Source organism: Eucalyptus grandis, chromosome 6 (genome assembly GCF_016545825.1).
Source record: "Eucalyptus grandis isolate ANBG69807.140 chromosome 6, ASM1654582v1, whole genome shotgun sequence".
In the NCBI taxonomy this organism is placed as follows: domain Eukaryota; kingdom Viridiplantae; phylum Streptophyta; class Magnoliopsida; order Myrtales; family Myrtaceae; genus Eucalyptus; species Eucalyptus grandis.
In genome coordinates, this window is record NC_052617.1 from 5,008,116 (window position 1) to 5,022,274 (window position 14,159).

The window sequence follows — 14,159 nt, forward strand, 5'->3', positions numbered from 1 at the left end:
ATTGTGTAAGGCCAACAAATCGAAACCATCTTCAAGCAACTTCATCAAGATCCAAAAAAATTGCCAAAAGTAAAAGGATGCCAACGTAAAAAAGCAACTCACGTTAGCACTCTTCTAATGGACTAGGTGATGAAATAGGGGAATCGGCAGGGCGTCCCCTAGGCACATCTTTGTGGAGCTGAGAAGCTCTTTCACCATTTCGTACATCAAGACTCTCGAGTTTAGAAGGTCTCTGATTTGGAGATGTAATTCTTCTCGTATTCAGCTTCGCGCGGGCTACGAGATGAACTGAAACTGAGGGTAAAAAGTCTCCAATCATATAAAAATTCTCAAACAATCAAAAGAAGCACCAAGGGGGAATAAGGGGCGTCCTCACCTTGTGTATGATCCACACCGACTTCGGTCTTTGTGACGATCGGGACTTGTGCTATAGCTACTGCTTCGGTGACGGTAACTCCTTTCCCTGTCTCTGTACCTGTCGCGATCATATTGTCGTCCCCTGCTTCTGCTGCGACTTCTCCTGTGATGACGGTCTCTATAGTCGTCTCTGTACCTAAAAATCGATCTTACAATCAGTTGCAGCAGAGAATGAGAGGGAATCACATGCAACTCTGCAAGATAAAATGAATCATGAAGATGGTTAAGGGACAACCGCTACTTAATGGCACGTCAGTGGATATTTTTTTCATTTTACTTCGAATGAAAGAACAAGGTGCAACAAGCTTGGATGTCACCTAATAAACTGGTTTAGAACTTAAATGACAAAAAAGCAGAATCTAGCAACCAACAACCATGGCATAATGGAAACTAGCTAAAAGAAATTAGCAATACCACATTGATAACCCATTTGTTAAGTCTACAATGTCATGCACAAACATCTTAGTTATGGCAACACGGACACATCCTTCAGCTGACTAGGTCATCAAAGTGCTGACGGAGTAAGTACAAGTTCATGAGCTCTTCACTCAACATAAATTAACAAATGTATTTTTCGGGACAAGGGTATAACAAGTGTTAAACGTTTTACTCATTGTCCCTTGATCATTTGAATTCTAAATCTTTTCATAAATATTCACTCTGCCCTGATCTTGCTGCCAATGCCCTTTTTTCCCTGGAAAATGGAATCCACTCAATATACACGAAATTAACCATACTTTTGTATAAGACTCACATGAAGACCAAAGCTCAGATATTTATTTACTCTGAGGAAAAATTAGAGAGCGACTCAAAACCCTAAAATTGGCCCTTCAATCTTTAAATTGTTTTATTTGTCAGTTAAATTGTCATAATCGATTCTTTCACTCGGTGAAAGGTGAAATAGATGTGTTTTATGCCTTAGTTATGGTCCAAACTATCCAAATAATCTTTTTCATAAGTAATACAAATAAATGACAAATGGGATAGAAGAAGGAACATGATTGAATGCACTGTGAGTGAAGTTGCACAGCCGCAGTATGCTGGACGAGTCTAGGACCACCGCGGAAAAAGCTGAAAATATTTTCCGTGGATGGTAGATTTCTAAACTTTTGGTTAATTTCATATATCGGCAACAAAAAGTATGATCGGTCACCATATTCTTTTAAATTTAGGACTATAGTTAGTTAATATTGACATTGTGATGAATTTACTGACATCCAGATAATTAGTAAGTTACCATTTAATTGTAAATTTTATCTGTATAGGTAATAAACAACTAACACTATATTGATTTTATCAACATCTAAATAAATTTGTAAATTACCAATTTCTTGTACATTTGACAAGTGCAGTTAGTAAACTAGTTACATTACGATGGATTTATGAACGTTCCAATAAATTGGTAATGATCCACTTCTTTCAAGTTTTACGAAAGTGTTAGAAGAGTACTGACCCTATAAAAAATTTACCAACACCCCAATAAATTAGAAACTTACTAATTTTTTTTCAAATTTGACAGTGTACTTAGTAAACTACCACTAACATAATGAATTCACAGATATCTCAATACAGTAAATAAGTGACTAATTACTTTCAATTAATAACTTTATATAAAATAAAATATTCTAATTTTTTTATATATATTCTTAATATATTTGTCCAAAAGCTAGAATTGCCCAAAAAAATTATTCATAAACATTTTTTTGTCAATTTAATTCTAAATATTTTACAATTATGTCAATTTAGTACATTCAGTCAATTTTAGCTGAAATTGTCAACATGGATGCTAGCTATTTTACGATGACATAACTGTTTGGTTAGGTCTCCACCTAGATTGCTAGTGGCTCGCCTACAAGAATATCTTGCTAGTATGTATGCCCATAGACCTCTCAATGAACTTACAAATACACTAATCACTAGCACCAATCCATGACAGCATCCTCTAAAATCCAATAAACCGATCCAAAATTAATATCATAAATCGATTTCACAAAACAAAACACATAATCTTTCTCTATTCGTGTCATCAAACAGAGTATATTTCACAAGACATTTCTCATATCATTTCGAAATACATTTCATAAACCAATAACCCATAAAGCATTTCTCAAACCATTCACAAATAATCGAAAAGTAATAAATGTTAGATCTAGACTTTTATGCAACAAAAATGCCATTTCATAATCCATACTATATATAATTTATATTACTTTGGAAATATGAGTTTACTAACTCAAAGAAGAGATATCGCCACTCATATGGAAATGCCCAAAACCAAACAACGTAGCTAAACGAGCAAACACTCTCGTAATCCTATCAATTAAATGAAAATTGAGATAAAAACCAAGTAAAACACTACATTAACTACAAATTCACTAAAATAAGCTTAATTGCTAACAAAATGAATTTGACACGCCAACAAATCGCTCGCCTAAACCTATTATTCAAAGTTATTCACAATAAAAAACTTGAGTGCGAAATTCTAATATTTTGCTTCAACTAAATCATTACTTCAAATTGACTCTTGTCAAATCTCACAACTCCACACCATAATCCATAATTTACATGAAATGTCATAGCTAAACAACTTTAAAATTAAATTTTATAGCTCAAATTTCACACAATTTCGAATTTGCACCATAATCTTGAAAGCTATTCCGATTAGAATAACGAAGAGCTTGAATCCTTGGCATTGCAAGACGGTGTTAATCCGACTTTGGGCATGTAGGCACTAAAGCCTTTTCCTTTTTCCTTCTTATTTCTTTTTCTTTCCCTTTCTTTCTTCTCTTCTTCTTTTCCTCTCTATTTGTGATCACTCTCTCTTTTTCTTCTTCCCCTTTTTCTCTCGGTCATGTCTCTTTGCTTTAAATAAAGTGCTCTCCTTTTTTTCCCTTTTTTTATTAGTGACTTCATTTGACCAAGTCAACAAATCCAAATATTACAGAATGCCTTCGAAGCACTTGATAGGGAGAGGTTATTGATGAAGAGTTTGACATAAAATAAAGAGCTTTATGATGTGTTTGGGTACGAACACTCTCTAATCTTTCACACTTCACTTTCTTAAAGCCTGGCTACATTTTCCTTTTCCATTTGCAGTTTCTTACACTGCATCGAAAGAAAAGCCATTCTTACACAGCATTAAAAGACAAAGACTTGTTAGTCAAAAAAGGAGAAGGCTGGAAAATTGCTCCATGACCCTTCCCATACGATAAGTTGGAAATTTTAGACCCAAACGTAACTGGTAAAAGTCCATTAAGACCATGACTTCCCATGAATCATTGTAACGCGCATTGATCGAAAACTCAACACACGTGAAACCCCAATAGACCTTGACTTCTTGAGTAGGCACGTGTCTATTCTATCGCCCAAAGACCTTGACTTCTTTAGGGATATTTACAAGATGCATCTACACATGCATGTCGGTTTAAATTCTTTCTTTTCCTTTGGGCCGGTATGCTGGTTTATATTCTAATCGTATCATAAAAGCACAAAATTTATAAAATTTTGCATTAGCAGAATATCTTTATTGATGGATATGGTAATAAGTTTCAATGGTGCTCCTTGCAAGGGACCATGCACAGGGTGGAAAAAGGGGCACAACCATTCTTACACGGCATTAAAAGACAAAGACTTGTTAGTCAAAAAAGGAGAAGGCTGGAAAATTGCTCCATGACCCTTCCCATACGATAAGTTGGAAATTTTAGACCCAAACATCACTGGTAAAAGTCCATTAAGACCATGACTTCCCATAAATCATTGTAACGTGCACTGATCGAAAACTCAACACACGTGAAATCCCAAGAGACCTTGACTTCTTGAGTAGGCACATGTTTATTTTATCGCCCGAAAACCTTGACTTCTTTAGGGATATTTACAAGATGGATCTACACATGCATGTCGGTTTAAATTCTTTCTTTTCCTTTGGGCCGGTATGCTGGTTTATATTCTAATTGTATCATAAAACCACAAATTTTATAAAATTTTGCATTAGCAAAATATCTTTATTGATGGATATGGTAATAAGTTTCAATGGTGCTCCCTGCAAGGGACCATGCACAGGGTGAAAAAGGGGCACAACCCTATTGTCAACTTATACTACAGTGTAAGAGAGAGATTCAGAATGTTAAAATGGCTTTTATTGTAACTTTCTCCTTATGTTAACATGAAACTGTTGCCATTCTTACATGGCTAACTTTCTTTTTGAACAATTTTATGGATTTCTAGCCATTGCTCTGTCCTTTTCGAGGAATGAGTATGTTGCTTGGTAGTTACTAGCTGAAAATAATTTAATATTTTAATGATTTTGCGACCCTTTTCTTACTATGTTATCGTTAACTAGAAATACTCTTTTAGAAAAGAGCAGGATAAAATGTACCTGTATGAACCTTTAACTGTACTTTGTTTAACGAAGTAATAAATTTTAGCATCGCTTTTAGAGTTTGAATGCTTCTAATTATATGATGTTTCGGGTATTGACAACTGTTACAAAAGAGTAATGTTTTATATATACGGAGTCTAATATTTTTTGAAGTAAATGGTAAACTTGACTCAACTTTCTAAACTGAGATTTTTCCAATGTCAGCATTGTTTTGCTTGTTAAATTACTGATTTTTGAAAATAGGATCACAAACATTAATTAGTGAAGAAAGTAGCGTTATCTATTTTTTATGACTATGAGATTGTAGCACCAAAACTTCGACCAAGAACATAGGTTTCTTCATGACCTGGGAATTCCTCCTATCCTCCTTGATGAATTTCTTAACACCATTGTGAAGCTACTTTACATGTTGTAAATAGGGTAATGCTTCCTAGCATTTGATAGCAGAGGTCGAACAGTTCAATGCCTTTTATGCATGTGTGTGAACATTTTCTAGCTTTTTACACGTATCTTCTCCAAGACGTGCTTAAAAGATTGGGATAGGATGCATTAGTATTCATAGGCTAATCTAGTCAGCTGAGCAAGCAATTATGAAATTAATGATTTTCCTAATGTGGTTAGTATAGTTTAAATCTTGTTGGTTAGGCACGTTAGGGATAATTTATCAAAATTGTTAGCAAATTATGGACGTCCAATGCAATAGCAGGATGTGACATCCAGATTTTCGGGTCCTAATTTCGACTGGATAAATAGGGTCGCTTTGGTTCAGTTAAAGCTAAGGATTGTGGAATTGGGATACAAGTGGGCTAAACTGATAAGAAAAAGTACCAATTTGATCGATGAAATATTAAATGAAATTATAGGGGTCAAATTGATTTGATTCAAGTGGGATTAAGGTCAATTTGGAAAGAAACCCTAGCAAAATTCGTATGCCACACTTACCCCCACATTTTGGCCTATCTAAAGGCTTCTAGAAGGGGTAGTTTTGGGCTAGAAATGTGGGTGGATGACAGCCATGGTGGCCCACGTATGGCTGACCTAAGAGAGAGAGAGAGAGTGAGAGAAAAGAAAGAAAAATTGGTTTTCTCTTCTTCCCTTCTCTCTCCCGTCGCTGTCTCTCTCTTCCCCATCTTGTTCTTCGGTTGTGCGATTCCATGGAAGCTGAAGATCAGCGAACCAGCAGGCCGAAGCAGCGATTCCTCTCGGCGTCGATGCAGCAAGCAACCGGAGCTGGAGTCGCCGCCGCTGCTCAGCAACCACCTGCGCGCCCTTCGCCCTTCCTTCTTCCCCATCCCCTTTCGCTGTTCAAAGCCTGCAAGTTGAAGATCGAACGAAGGCAGCCGCCCTTTGGGTTTGGAGCAGCAACCGACGTCGCCGGAGCCGCCGCACACCGCCGCCGTCCGTCCGTCTCGCTCGCCGGAACGCCGCCCACCCCCTCGTCTTCCCCTCCGTTCGCTGCTCGGGGTTCCCGATCCGGGAGGACACCGGAGTTGGGGCAGCAGCTGGCGTTGCTCGATCGGAGCTGCTGTTGTCGCCGGTCGCTCGTCCTTGCGCGAGCGTACGTGCAGCCGTGCTTGGCCGCGCCTCTCACCGCCTCGCCATGTGACCTCAGCACCCAATCGCCTCTGTTCAGCTCCATTTTGGCCAGCACAAGCCACGATTCAGCCACCTCCGGCCACCATGCGCCGCCACTTCAACCCGCCGGACCACCATCTGCCTTCCCCCGAGCCTAGCCGCCCTTGCCTCGCCCTCTTGGCCCCGGATCCGCCCCAACCAGCAGCGAGCAGAGAGGTTCGAAAATGGGTATTGCAGCAACTGTTTGGCCCGTTTTGGCCGCCTTCCCGAGCCCGGATGCTCGGCCCGCTTTGAGGAAAGTCGATCCTCGCGTCGAGCCCGTCGTTTTGAGTGAGTTTTACTCACTAATGCGTTCTTAGTTCGCTAATTATACTTAAAGGTTGATTAGTGTTAATTAAGTGTAATTAGGTTGTTAGATTAGAATTGATTAGTGATTATTAGTTAATTACTTTGCATATTAGTTGTGTGATTAGTGTAATTAGATAGAGAATTGCCTGTAGTGTCACGCCCCGAACCCCGAGCGCGAGCACATCCCACTACGATCGATCAAATGCGACATTCCCAAGTAGTGTCGCCGACCCCATTCATTTAATATTGCGCAAGCGGAACGTATTATAAAACCCCTGACAATAAAATATGGGATAGAAAGGAAGCAAAATCACCACATAACACTTTCACAAATCAACAACGTAATTACAAACAAGGGTCTACGGCCAACATGCCTACAAAAGACCGCTCTTAAAATGAACTGTCCCTACGACCTACAAGTCGAACACGTTCTCCAATCTTACGACTTCACATCTGCAACTCCTCAATGCCAACCAAAGCTATCTGGCCGCTCCGTCCACCAGGGACCTGAAATTTTAATCCCACAACCGGGATGAGACGATGTCTCAGCAAGTTCAACCCCCTAAACTCCTATTAGAAAGAAAATACGCCCGGTGGCCTAGCCACATCACACGTAAGACTTACCTCGCCTCAGCCTTCATCTCGGAGTTAGCACAATTTATATAATTCAACCACGTACAATTATGATAACCAAACAACCATGGCACAATCACATTATCAAAACAATTCAACCACTTGGATCGTCTCAGTGATCAATCGACTCGGCCGATTACATGTCATTCTAGCAAATCAATCATTGCTCTCAATCCCGACCCTATAGGAAGGTTTAACAATCAGTGGCAATCACGGCCCCACTCGGCACGACCATTAATTAGGTGGTCCATCACGGCCTCACTGGGCACGACCTCTAATAGGTGGTTAATCACGGCCTCACTGGGCACGACCTCTCATAGGTGGTTCATCACGGCCTCACTGGGCACGACCTCTCCTAGGTGGTTCATCACGGCCTTATTAGGCACGACCTCTAATAGGTGGTTAATCATGGCCTCACTGGGCACGACCTTTCCTAGGTGGTACATCACGGCCTCACTGGGCACGACCTCTAATAGGTGGTCAATCACAGCCAATCTCCCATCAATTTCTATACTCAGGATTTTATAAAGAATCCCTATTTATCACAATCACACTCCATTTGCCACAATCAATCATCAAATTCAAATTCTAAATACACAAAGAAGCGATCAAAGACGAAATTCGAGAGAATAAGGTTCCCAAATAATTTTCAGAATTTATTAAATAATTAAATTTATTCCGAAAATTAATTAAATAATAATATCCATATATTTCACGATCCACGCTCAATTTATAACATCCAATCATCAATTTCAAAATCCGACTACACAACAACGACCGACACGAAATTCTGAGAATTTAAGCTCGACAAAATTTTCGGAATTTAATAATTAATTTAATTTAATTTATTCCGAAAATAATTAAATAATAATATTTTAATAATTTCGAATATTAAAATATTATTTAATTATTCAATAATTTCGAGATATTTAAATAAATCAAAAGTAAATTCCTTTATGTCAAATCAAGGCTTATTTTAAATAAACCTACTTACCCTTAATTAAGCACACTTTAAATTAAACCACAACCTTAATCAAATCTACTCTTAATTAACCTAAACTAACAACCTAATAATACTTAACATAAACTAAACCTCCCTAAGCATAATTAACCCTCTAAGCGAGGTTTAGTGAGTTAAACTCACCGGATTAGCGAGCCGAGCGAACCAAAACGACGAGGACAACGCAAGGATCGACTTTCCTCAAGGCGGGCCGAGCATCCGGGCTCGGGAAGGCGGCCAAAACGGGCCAAACATGGGCTGCCATACCCATTTTTCCAGTCACTGATTTGGGGCTGGAGGAGGCGGATCCGGCGCCGGAATGGGCGGAGGAACGGCAGAGAAGCGCGGCGGCTGCGGCGGGCGGGCGGCAGCGCTCCGGCGGGACTCACGGTGGCCGGAGGTGACCGACCGCAGCCTGAGCTGGCCGAACAGCCCCGGGACGCACGAGCGAGGCCCACGGAGACGGCTGGCGTCGGCCAAGCGGGCGAGCGCGGGCGGACGGGCAGCGACGGCGAGCTCCGGCGAACGGGCGACGAGCGACGGCCATGGCTGCAGCTTCTTCGACAAGCCCAGATCTGATGGGTCTTCGAGCATGAACCCGAGATGGAGGAGAGAGGGCGACGGTGAGCGGACGTGCGGCGGTGCGCGCGAACGGCGGCGACAACGACGGCACCGGCGGCGAGCGACGAGCGGCGAAGGAGGCGGACGGCGAGGGACTGCTTCGGCTTCTTCCTCTGCAAATTTTCTGGTCTTTCGCACAAAGAAGATGGAGGAGAAACCAACGGAAGGGAGAGAGGAAGGAGAGAGAAGGAGGAGAGAGAGAGATGGGACCATTCCATTTTCTTTTTCTTTTTCTTTAATCCTGACAAATGGCCCACCATGACATCATCCATGATGTCATACTCCACTCACTCAAAACTCCCACAACCTTATTCCAATGGGTTCAATTCCATTTTCCGCCGTCCAATTCTTGTACATCCACTTTCTTCAATTCTCATCAATTCTCTTCCAATTGAATCAAATTGAAGTCCATAAAATTAATCCAATGTCATCACACTTCAATTCACATCTTCACTTGTCCATAGAACCAACTTACGTCCTAAAAGCAAGACCAAAGGCGGGCCTACTAATTTCTCAAGCCAAAATAGCTATTTCTTGATTATTTTGCTGAAAAGCTCAGCTTGCATGAAAAATCTTCCCAAAGATGATTCAATGATCTTGAAATGATTTGTGACACACCTGACTTCCAATTTCTGAATCGATCTCAATTCCACGGTTAATTTTACTTTGGCACGATACTAGCGCGGCTAACCTACCTAGCCTTTAGAAATTTTCATGCATTTGACCTGTGGTTGATCATCTCAAGCCACAATGTATATCTTTGAAACATTGGCGACTTTCGGTTGTCGGGGTAATCTCAAGATTTCAAATACGAACACAGGGTACCCAATCGATAGAAAAGTCGGTCTAGTGCCGATCGACAAGAATTGTGCGATCCGGTGGAATCACCCACACCTGATCATATGCCTCTGTCGAGTCGACCTATCTTCGATCTCTAATGATTTTTAATTGTGCCGTAATGACCCTTGCAGATTAGCTCGGTCGAAAGATCGCTTCTGGTCAAATTCTCGAGTCGATGCATTAGAATTTCTTAACGGCTTCACCGATAGACTAGTTTTCACATGAGTGGCCAACTCAAGAAAAAGAACTATATGCGTGCCAACGAAATGCCCGTCTCAATTTATTGAAAATAGAATTGGAAAATCGGGATGTCACATGTAGTATTTATTGGATGCTTCTTGGGATTTTTCCCGTCCCTTATCGGGTGTTAATTAAGTGATTCGGGCCTAAGTGGTATTTTTAGGAATTAAATATTAATTTCCGAAATTAATTATTTAATTATTTATTTCCCGGAAATTCAACTGGGATGGCTAGTGACCGAGATTTTATGCGATGATCATGGCGCATCCGTTTATTTAATTGAGCTTTATATTGTGCTAAATTGAATTTATTGTATTTATTTATTTAATTTTCGAAATTAATTATTTAATTATTTATTTTCCGGAAATTCAACTGGGATGGCCACCGGAATTTCGTGCTTGATTGAAATTAATTTCAAAATTAATTATTTAATTATTTATTTCCCGGAAATTCAACCGGATGGCCAGTGACCGGGATTTTATGCTGATGATCATGGCGCAGTCCGTTTATTTAATTGAGCTTTATATTGTGCTAAATTGAATTTATTGTATTTATTTATTTAATTTTCGAAATTAATTATTTAATTATTTATTTTCCGGAAATTCAACTGGGATGGCCAAAGGCCGGAATTTCGTGCTGATTGTCGTGGAGCAGTCTGTTTATTTATTTGAGCTTTAATTCGTGTCGAATTGATTTAATGGTGCATTTTTAAGTATGTTATTAAATAATGCAATTTTGGCCTTGTGATTGAGAATTGGTCGGATATCGGTTGTTAGTATCGAAAGTGAGTTGGTAAATCACCTTGAGGATGCACGTGGCCTAGTGAATTGGAATATTACTTGGGAAAGACACGTGGCTCGGTGATTAGATATGTCATCTTGGCGAAAAGGTAGCCTTAGAGAATGCACGTGGCTCGGAGACTCGGTATGTCTTCCTGGAGAATGCACGTGGCTCGGTGACATAGTATGGCATCTTGAGAGGGTCGGGTGGGACCGTAAAGCCACTATTTCTCGAGAGGGTCGGGTGGGACCGTAAAGCCACTAGTTCTCGAGAGGGTCGGGTGGGACCGTAAAGCCACTAGTTCTCGAGAGGGTCGGGTGGGACCGTAAAACCACTAAATCTAAGGAATTGCTTGGTGTTGGATGAATGACCTAGAAATGGTCCGTCTGGCTTGTAATCGACTAGGTCAATTGATCGATGATTCGATCTGAGGGTAATTTGATGTGATTCATTGCCTTGATCTGATGTGTGAATTGAATGATTGAAGGGAGATGATCGTGAGTGGTCTTCCTGATGTGAAATCGACTAAGTCGATTAGATCGATGCTTCGATCTATAATGTGATTGCTTGTGTGCCTATTTGATCTGTACTAATATGCAGGTGGAATCTGAGGCTAAGGTAAGTCATTTGACTCATGTTGTGCATAGGCAGCCCTAAGGTGTATTAGTTTACTAATCGGGTCTTAGGAAGTAGAACTTGCTGAGACGTGGTCTCAGTGGTTATTGAATAACCATTTCAGGACCTGGATGAGGAGCCTAAGGGGCATGAATCTGATGAGGAGATCCTTGTTGAGGAACCCGAAGAGGAGTACGTGGAGGAGGACCCCGAGTATGACATCGAGTACGACCCGGATGAGGACCGAAATCCTATCCTGTCTTGTCAGACCTTGTTTGCATGTAAAAAGATGTAGTTGTGAATTTTCAGTAAGAAAAATGTATGGCATGCTTTTCTATCCCATTGCTTTATTGTCTGGGGAATTATAACCGCTTCCGCATGTGCATATATAAATGAAAGGGTCGGCGATACATAGTCCTGTGATATCGCATTTTTAAATCGACCAAAAGTAAGGGATGTGTGCGTGCCTGAGGGTCGGGGCGTGACATCCCCCGTGCCTGAGGGTCGGGGCGTGACACAGGATATCCACTTTTCGATATAGTCACCAATCAAAATAAAAATTGAGCAGTGAACATAGTATTTTACTAATAAATTACCAACTGAGCTCCACTTTCGTGGTAGTATGTGATAACCAAAGTAAGGAATTTTCCAAGTTCAAGTAAAATGTAAGTTACTCTTATAGAATTTTACTACTCTCAACAAAAATTTGGCAGTAAAATTAGTGACTTACCATTGTAGGGTGTGAATCCATGGCCACTTTTTCTATTTTGATCTTGATGTTGGTTTTTCTCAAGCCCTGAAAGATGCGTAAAACTTTCCCTCAAAATTATTTTCCCGTGGTTTTCCTATTTGACAATGCAAATGCATCAAGCATTAACTCGTGGAACACATGTATGTGGATGCTCTCTGGCATAATGAAAAAGTCGGCTATTGCCACGAGATGGTTCTTTCTTTGATGTTGCATATTGCCTATTGCCTTTCTTCCAAGACATGCAGCACATTCAAGAATTGAGATTGAATTAACCCAACCACTTGATACGATTGGGAAAATATAACTCTTTGTCGTGCTAGTTCTCGATTGAATAGTTTTAACTCCGTCTTTCTCCCCTATTCTCTACATTCACAAAGTTATTTGAAACTTTGATTTTACAGTGTTGGTTTTTACTTGGATTGATCAAGGGTGGGGTCAAACGTTGGTCTATTGTGGTTTTCTATGTCAAATTCACAAAACTCTGAGCTCTCAGCAACTATGTTTACTATGTTCCAGATAAAGTACCCGAGGGAAAATTATTCTGACATGTTTTGCGCAAGGCAACATCACTGTCCTGAAAAACAGAGAAGATGATTTATAGTGAGCTAAGCCATAATTGAGTTTTACTTGTATTTGAAAATGGAGCTAGGCCGAGCGAAACATGACGATCATGATGTAAATGCCTCAACATTTTGGAGGGCAGCATATCGTCTTCCTTCACACTCTTGAAATATAAGGTAGCATCAGAACATAACTTGCATTCTTTCTAAGACAAAGCATTGTATTGCATAATCTTTTCTCGAGATAAATTGATGACTAGTGATACTCCTAATTTAAGCACTTTTGAGTTCTAAGCTTAATTGCAAACAAAATAAATCTGATGATCTCTTGCCCAAAGAGATTATTCAAAGTTATTCGCAATACGAAATTTGAGCGCAAAACTCTAATATTTCATTTCAACTAAACCATTACCTCAAATCAACTCCCATGAAATCTCATAGCTCCACTACACCATAATCCATAATTTACATTAAATTCACAACTAAACAACTCTGAAATTAGACTTTGCGGTCTAAATTTCCCACAAATTTGAATTTGAAGCTATTCTGATTTCAAGAACAAAGAGCTTGAATCCTTCCTTGACGTGGTGAGACGGTATTAATCCGATTTAGGTATGTACGCACAAAAAGAAATGATTGAGTGACAATTTTTAATTTACTGTAAGGATAAATAATAAATAATTATAAATTATTGTGGAGCCATTTTTTCAAAAGTTTATAGCTTACAACAAGTTAAGTGGCTTAAAGACGGTTGTTCTAGCAAAACCGAAGCACAAAAGACTCACACTTTTTCCTTTCTCTTTTCCTTCCTTTTTCTTTTTCTTTCCCATTCTTTCTTCTCTTCTTCTTTTCCCCCTATTTGCGATCACTCTCTTTTTCTTCTTTCCCCTTTTCTCTCTGTCACATGTCTTCGCTTTAAATAAAGTGGTCTTCTTTTTCTTTTTTTTTAGTCACTTCATTTGACCAAGTCAACAAACCCAAATATTACAGAATGCCTCTGACGCACGTGACAGGGAGAGGTTATGGATTAATAGTGTGACGCAAAATGAGGACCTTTGTGTTGTGTCGTGTATGAACAGTCTCCAACTTTTCACATTTTACCTCCTTAAAGTTTGGCTACATTTTTCTTTTCCATTTGCCATTTATTACACTACATTAAAAGAAAAAACCATTTTTATACGGCATTAAAAGTTGAAGACTTTCGTCCTAAGTACGAAATTAAATTGCTTCATCCGATATCCCATGGAGACCTCCGCATCCCTTAGATGTAAAACACTTAAAGAGTAGAGCTTGGGCTTGGGCTCGAAAAAAATACAATACCCAATACACATTTAAATAAGGAACACAATCGGGCAGCTTGCCATGCTAATGGACAGGCACAGGTGGCCCTGTTGTTTGGAA